We start from the raw sequence: 9,079 nt of genomic DNA on the forward strand, positions 1-9,079 counted from the left end.
TTTCGTCTGTAGGGGGCCTAATCTCTTCAGCTCTGCAGTCAGAAGAGTAGCATCTGAAGCCTGACCTGGAAATGGTGAAATAATAGGGTCCATGATAGGAGAAGACTCCACATCCCCAATCAATGACTCGTCCCCGCCCTCTTCTTGATCCAAAGGATGATAGGATGAAAATTCACTGGAAAAAGCAGGACCCCCAGAGTGAAGTCCTGTGTGGAGGGGACGATTTGCAACAGCATATTCTTGTTTCTACTCTCTCTCAGTGGACTTGAAAGCATCAGCCATTAGTTTCTGAGAAGGAGGGTCTACTAATAATTTCCTGCGAGTACGTTTCTCGTATGAACTGCTTCTTCTTCGGTAAGAGCCCTCTTTCCAACTGCTCTCGTTCTTGGAGTTTTAGCAGCCTTAGGGCTCGCTATTGGAGCATTCTCTGGTCCCAGACCTTCTTCTTCTTCAGCCTCGTCCTCATAAGATAAGAACTCATTGATTCCCTTCAGACGAGATACACAGGATCCTCTCCTGGATGAATACATCCTTCTAATTTCCCGTAAGCCTGACAAATTCAACTTATAATCAGGTATCTTGGAAGCCGTATGATACAAATTGCAGAAAGCCATGGAGAGAAGTGAATTGGGCGTCTTGTGAGGTAACCTAAAGGTAGCTCCAGTGCAGCCTGTTGTGGAGTAGTACCAGGCCCGAGCCCCTTCGTATATATTACCAACAATTGCAAGTTGGCTCCGTGGATTTCCAACGTACAATTGATCGTACCCAAATTGTCGAGCGAATCGGTACGGTTGATACGACTCAATTATACATTTATCACCTTGCCTAAGGAGAAGATAACCTGGTCTAATGTTCAATAGCCAGTGGAAGACTCCCCCATCTAAACGGGTAAAACCATCCGGGCCAGCTGTATCCTGGAACACTTGTCCATAGCCACCGCCTTCAAAGTCTGGGAAATAGTGGAATATGTGATAATTGAGGTCTCTCGACAAGATTTGACGAACCCTCACTATATATGTGCCTTCCCAAGTAGCTCCTTCCAGTCTCTGTACAAAAGGGATGAATCCTTCGTCCGAGGGAGATGGGGCACTCATCAAATGAGGACAGTGGGATACATACCATACCATCAAATAAGTATACGGCAGGGGTACTCGAGGGTTTGGAGTCATCAAACTCTTCTTTTCTCCAGATCCTGTCTCCTTCACCTGAATGAATTCAAGACATAGCTCCCTCAAACCGTGCTGCAGACAACATGTCATAGCCGAAAGTAGATTCACAGGCCTCCCATGAGCCAAGAGGACAGCTGGGTAGACCACTTCTATTACTACAACATCTATCGGCCTGGTAGGGACAACACATCGTTTCAACCAAAGCATGAGAAAACCCGCCAACAGGGCCATGTCAGAAATAGGCATGGTAGCCTGATGGTGGAAACTTTCAAATTCAGTCTGTGCAGGGAAATCATCTTCTAATCCCTCATTGACATAATGGGCTGTAGCATCGTTGATTAAAGCTTGGATCGCCTCAGGGATGCTCACGCTCCGATGAGACACAGCGACAGTCTTGTGAGACAAATTTTGGAATAGATATTCAGCCCAGGATAGCTGCTTTATACCACGTCCTCGTGTCCCCGTCAGTTGGGTGCAGATTTGAAAATGACACATTACTTCCCATAGAGTGTCATAAACATCGGGGTTCATCTCCTTCAAAATCCTAAGCTCACTTGACCCTGGGATGAACTCTTCGTAGGGCAAGTCTCCAAAAGGAAGACCTGAAACGTCATACATTTCGTGGAGGGCAAACCCTAATTCCCCCACAGGTGTGAAAAATATACACGTCTCCGGGTTGTATCTCTCCAGAATAGCTAAAAATTATAATGATTGTAGTCAATACCACATCTGGTAGCCATTACAGGGCAACTGAGCCCAGATCGAGCCAATGATCCCTCTAGCTCTGTCAGCACGAACTCTGTCATTCTTGCCCACCACCCTGTTCTTGAAGAATGAACCCACCCGGGAGTTCTGAATACTGAAGAGGGGAACTCCCCTTTCACAGCCAAAAATCTCTGCATGAAAGTGTTAGCTATACTAGCTGTTTCTCCAACGGGATATCCCCTTGAGAATAGGCAGGGTTCTAAAGCTGACACCTGTCGGTTATAACCTACGGTGTGTATGCCTGTGTAAGTCAAAGCCCCGACAGCTACCCCATCCTACTCCCTGATAAGGTCCCAATTCATATGTCGAGGGACGGAGGCACACTGATAATAAGCGATAGGAAACATCCTATGCATGTCGGGGAGGAAGAAGTGGCGATCTCCTACTTGTCTCAACCACTTATAATAGCTGCCAGTCATGATCTCTTTTTGGATGACGACATGATCGCCAAATAGGAATGCTAGCTTGGTGAGCTTTTTACGGGATTCAGTTTCAAATTTAGCATCCGTAACTAGAATCCTGAATACAGCCGGGCTAGCCTGGGATATCAAAGTGACATGTTCTTTGTCAGTATCTTGAAAAATTGGGAGTTCCTGACGCAGATTGAACTGCATATTCAAATCCACACCGCCCTCACAACCAAAGTGATGACAAAGTGTAAGGGGTTCGCGGGTGTAAGGCACTGCAAAAGAGAAAAACATTCAGTCAGTCAGCATAAAAATAAAACGAAGGCAACCTTAGTCAAATCCTTGGAGGAATAAGGTCGTTTAAACGCACAGGTCAAACCTGGCGTTAAACATTCAAACGCACGGTTCAGACCCTGCGTTAAATATCATCAACGCAGAGGTCAAACCTTGCGTTAAACATTCAAACGCACGGTTTAGACCCTGCGTTAAATCTCATCAACGTAGAGGTCGAACCTTGCGCTAACATTCAAATACACGGTTCAGACCCTACGTTAAATCTTATCAACGCAGAGGTCGAACCTTGCGTTAAACATTCAAACGTACAGTTCAGACCCTGCGTTAAACCTTATCGACGCAAAGGTCGGACCATGCATTAAGCACTCAAACGCACAGACCAGACCCTGTGTCAAATCTAATTAACGCATAGGTCAGACTTTGCGTTAGTCATTTAAACGCAGAGTCTAAGTCCTGTGTTACAAAATTCGAGCGCAGAAGTCGGACCCCAACGTTTCAAATTTAAAACGCAGAGTCCTAACTCTGCGTTCTAACATCAAAACGAGTTTCCTCATTGCTCAGATCTTGCCGAAGCAAGTTTTGTGGCCATGGAAGTCGATACTTACCACCTACGGGAGGAGCTTGCATCGGCGTCACATCAGCTCGAGTGACATCACCGCCGACGGCCGAGGTTTGCCGCGAGCTCTGAACAGTAGCAGCGACGGACTTGGAGCGGGAAATGGTCTTCTTTCTAGGACCCATTGAGGATGATGGTCGGAGAAGATGAGTAGAGTTCGCCGGAGTTCGAAACGAAGAGTCTTCGTTAAGCTTTTCAAAGAGAAACAGATAAAAAAGTCAGATGACTTTTGATTTGACCCCAGTGATCTATTTATAGACATCTGTGAGCTGTCGAATCGGGGTGAGATTCTAGGCCCAGAATCCCGCCGAACGAGGCCTGTGCGCCTGTGTTGCTTGAACTTCTGAACGCAAAGCTCAACTCTGCGTTTCAATCCTCAAGCATAGGAATCCACCTGTGCGCCTGCGTTGCTTGAACTTCTGAACGCAAAGTTCAACTCTGCGTTTCAATCCTCAAGCATAGGAATCCACCTGTGCGTTTTAATACTACCAAATGAATTTCTCGACATTTAAAACTAAGACCTAGCTTTAAATAAAAAAGAGGAAAGTTAGTCTCAGCTATCAAGGTGACCAAAGCCGAGAAGAAACAGACGACTCCGCTGGGGAGTCTATTGGATGAGTACAGACAAATTACAATCAGCGACGCTAAAACCGTCAAACTCGATCCGGCACACAACTCATTCTTCTAAGTAGCTAAACATTCCCACTAAGATTAAAGAAACCAGGAATCACGCGCAACTCATTCTTCTAAGTGGCTCAACATTCCCACAAAGATTAATGAAGACACGATCCGACGCGCAACTCATTCTTCTAAGTGGCTTAACATTCCCACAAAGATTAATGAAGACACGATCCGACGTGCAACTCATTCTTCCAAGTGGCTTATCATCCCAACAAAGATTAATGAAGCCAGGAGCTGCGCACAACTCATTCTTCTAAATGGCTTAACATTCCCACCAAGATCAAGGAAACTGAAAGCAGCATCTTGAGTGTTCATCAATGCCTACAAGAATTTTCTAGAGAAAAGAATACACCTCATCGCAGATCGAGTGGAGTATCTGAAGAATCAAAACGATATTCGAAAAACACACCTCATCGCAGATCGAGTGGAGTATCTCAAGGACCCAGACAAAATTGTTGTCATCATCGCTCTTGTTTGGTTCACTAGCAATGACTTGGGCTTTAGCTTGTTTGACTAAGTTCATTATCATTAAGACTTAAAAAAAGTTAGGCTGTTGAGTTCGAGGAAACAGAATTTTTTCAACATTACAACAACCAGGTTCGCGATGTCTACAAATTAGACGGAGTGAACAACCAATCAACTAAATTTTGGGGTCCAAAGTATTCCGAAAATTCATCTCAGTCAACCGCGAACTTTCGAAAACTTTGGAGGGGGTTCTGTAGGCGGTCTAAAAATCATAATAAATAGTTGATCCCCATTAAGCTTCAACAACGAAAGTTGCAATCGGATGACTTTCATGTCAACAAATGAAAGCTGCAAACGGAGGACTTTTCACATAGATCGAGAAGAGTTACAATTCAACGACACTTCCGACAACTGATAAAAACTCTATTCAGTAGCCTTTACAATCAACTGTGAGAGTTACAATCTGACGACTTTCACACCCCATAACAGCTAAAGTAAAGATCAATGAGCATTAGTCTTCGCGATGCTGTAATAGACGAGGTTACAAGTCAACAACCTCTCCCAAACGCAGAGTCCACCTCTGCGCTTCTCAACTCAAAACGCACACAGCCTGTGCTTTCTTTAGCAGACACTCAACTCTGCGACGCAGAGTTAAAACCCAGAACGCAAGCGGCCTGTGCGTTTCAATCATCCGCAGATACCCAACTCTGCGTCTCAAGTCTAAGACTCGGAGTTAAGGTCCAGAACACCAATTTAGGCGTTTGACTTATTCAAACTCAAGCTGAACAGCCTCAAAACCGTTTATCCCACGTTTTGAGGGATTTTCTCCCACTTAGGAGGGGATTTAGGGGTTGGTTACACCCCTTATCCCCCTATAAATAACCACATTACTCAACTGAGTAAGGGGTTGGAGATTTGGAGATCAAAAAAACCGCATAAGGTTGGATTCTTGGGCGGAGAGGGGAGATTGCTGAAGACCAAAGAACTGCTCAGCAGTTAGAGAATCAAACCTCGGAGGATTCTTCAACAACAAACAAATCCACTTTGCTACTAACCGATTATTCGGTTTTCAACAACTCTTTCCAGAGTTTTTCAACTCATTCTGAGTTCTTAAACTCACTAAGAGTTCTAAATCAAAATTGTCATACAAGTTAATCATTCCCGTGAGACAAGATGGTCTGATCGTCAACGGAGAGCAAATTCGACGTAAGCATTCGAAGGAGGCATTCCATCGCTACCAAGAAGAACCCGGTTTTAAACAAAGGGGAGAATCAAATTTATTCTCCTCTCTTTTGTAATCAGAAAATCCAATTGTAACTGAGATTAAAGGAATACAAATAAAATTTTTCCTTCATTTCTTTTACTACAAATTTTTCCACGAACACCAGCCTCAAAAGATTTGGTTTGGTCGGTGATTGTTTGTTTGTGCCTTGGCTTTGTGATTTGTGTATATACTCTCTTCGAATCTTTGTTGTTTGTTGCTTATTTGTGTAATCTGGATTGTTTTGGCTGAGATGTACCCTGGATTCAAAAGATTTCGCTATTACTGTTTTTTAATATATGACGGGTACAAGTTGGAGATGATCTACTGTCAGTATGTGTTTGGATTTGGTTAATTCAGATATTGTAGAGTCCGTGTCTCTGTGCACGATTATGCCATACAAAAGAACTACTCTGAGTTACTAGATGAACGACACTTAGAGAAAACATACTATAAACATTAAAAAAAATAAAAGAACACAACCACGATATAAGCAGCAATTACTGTCCTTCAACAACTTCTAATTATTGAACACAAAACATTACACCGTTCATACATTAAATAGTACAATATAAGACCCATTTCAACCACATGAAGATCTCACATAGAAATTGACATCCACTTATAAAAGATCATATAGCAATTGAACATCGAGGAAAAACTTTTTGCAGACATCCCGAAAAAACTATTTAGTCTTTTCTTCTTCTTCCAAGATTGCTCTTCTTCTTCTCCACAACTTAGCCTAACTGCTAATTTCATGACAAATATATTCACCAAATTAGTGCTATGAAGTTTCATGATATAAGAATATGTTCACCAAATTGAATTACATGAATGCTTCATATGAAATGAGTTAAAATGTGAAGTAGCAAGTAATTAGGTTCCAAGAATAAAATAAATTTATTTTCATGTTGTATCCAGGTCAAGGACAAGTATTTGAACTGAATCAACTTATGACCATAAAATCAACCGCAAAAAGCATGCAAGATCTCAAGGACAACGACCTATTATCAAATCCCCAAATCAACCGCAAAAAACGATTCTTCAAGGACATTGATCGCGTTCTCGAGAAAATGGATGAAGATCGAGCTCGCTTGCACAGGACTTTGTATTGGATTGGTTCACTTACCTCATAATCCATGTTGTTTTATAGGCTCAGCATACCATCAAATAATAAGCTCAAACTGAGCATATATGCATGATTGGCCTCAAATAATAAGCTTCAAGGACCCAAGATGGGGGGTTTTTCGCTGACCCTTCCGTACATAAGAGAGAGGTCTGATCAAGCTTTTTTTTGTGGGTGATTAGTTGATGATCCGATAGAGAGGGATGAGCTGGGGATTTTCCGATGAGCTTATTGTTTTTCTTTTTATTTTTTCTGATAGAGAGGGATGAGCTAGGTTGCTGTGTGGTTTGATGAGGAAGAAGAGAGAGGCCTCGGTTGCTGTGAGGGTTCTTTGGGGGGAGGGGGGGGTCCCGGAGAGAGAAAGAATGAAAGAGAGGGGCAATTAAAGAGATTATCCCTCAACCGTTCATCAAACGAAGAAAAATCCAACGGCCGAAAATCGTTTTCGCGCGTTGCTGTGCAAAAATCATTTCGCATCTGAATAAATCTCTCTCTCTCTATAGAGCAAAACTTGTGTCAACTTCAGTGGATAGCAAAAAGTTGTCCACCAAACTTTTTAGCTACTCATATTGCCTAGGTATTCTTGCATGATATGAAAAGGTTTTTTATATTAATAAATGAGTAGCTATGAAGTTTGGTGGACATCAACTTAAGTTGATATGAGTCTTACTCTCTCTCTCTCTCTCTCTCTCTATATAGACTATATATATATATATATATATATAAATATCTAATATATATATTATATTATATATATATATATATATATTATATTATAATATATACTATATATATACTTAATTATATATATATAAGAGAGAAGAAGAGATGGATCGAGAGAGAGAGAGAGAGAGAGATTAAGCGGTATCCCGTGTATAGAGGGGATTTCGCTCAGATATGAGCCGTTTAAAATCACATGATTGAGCGAACATTGTGGATGAATCGCCTCCGTCTGAACTTGAGTCTACATATTCTAAAACCCCAACACACCAAGTTTGGGGTGAAACCGTCGTTGTTCTGACCCATTCATCCACTCGTTAATCAATTTTAAACGGTTTTGATGACATTAGACTTTTTCACATGGCTCGATGAGCGGTCAACGCGACGGATTCACCACCCCCAAACTTGTGTTGTTGGATTTAGATATGTAGATCAAGTTCAACGGAGCGGAATCATCCATTAATTATCCTCAAACATGTGAATTTAGGAGGCGTCAAGCGAGAAATCCCCTCCCTATGACAAGGATACCCATTAATCTCATATATATATACTCATATATATATATATACCTATTACTAATTATTATATATATAATATTATATGAGATTAATGGGGTATCATTGTCATAGAGAGGGATTTCCTCCTTAACGCCCTACTAAAATCACATAGATGACCGCATTTGTGGATGCATCCGCTCGTTGAACTTTGATCTACATTATTCTAACAAACCCAACAGCCACTAAGTTTGGGGTAAACCCGTCGTCGTTTGACCCTTTCATCCACTCGTACTCAATTATTAGCACGGTTTTGAATGGAATAGACTTTTCCATAGGCTCAAGATGAGAGGGTCAAACGACGACGGATTCCACCCCAAACTTGGGTGTGTTGGGTTTTAGAATATGTAGATCAAGTTTCAACGGACGCGGATATCATAATGTCGATTCAATTCATGTATTTTAGAGGCCGTCAAGGAGGAAATCCTCTCCTATGACAGGATACCCATAATATCACCTCTACGCTTCTCTCTCTCTCTCGCTCTCTCTCGTTATATTATATATATATATATTATATATATTTATAGATATATATATAATTATATATATATATATATAGTATATATATATACTTATATATATTATCATATATATTATATATTAGATTAAAGTTCAAAAGTCGAAAGAGGCAAACTTCATCACACACCAAAAAAAAAGACAGCAAGATTTCGAATCATTTTTTTTGAGAACATCTTGAACTTTGCTTTTCCCACTAAATTCCTTAACTTTTCCCATGAAACTCCTTGACTTAATACAAATAGTCTTGAAGCATAATCTCCTTCCATGTTAGTTGCACTTATTTATGTAATGGCTCTTGAACCCCCACAATATTATCTTCAATCAGACAAGTTTGGACGAGAAAACTATCTTAGAAATAACCTAAAATTTAAAAAATTCCCTAATATTAAATGTAAAAATTCAGCAAAGAACATATAAATTCTGAAGTTTTTAAACAAGGAAAAAAAAGGATTGGGGCCCTACCGTGACTTGTACGTGAGGGAAAAGAAAAGTAAGATTTCCT

The sequence above is a fragment of the Asparagus officinalis genome, chromosome 2 (genome assembly GCF_001876935.1).
Source record: "Asparagus officinalis chromosome 2, Aspof.V1, whole genome shotgun sequence".
NCBI lineage: Eukaryota > Viridiplantae > Streptophyta > Magnoliopsida > Asparagales > Asparagaceae > Asparagus > Asparagus officinalis.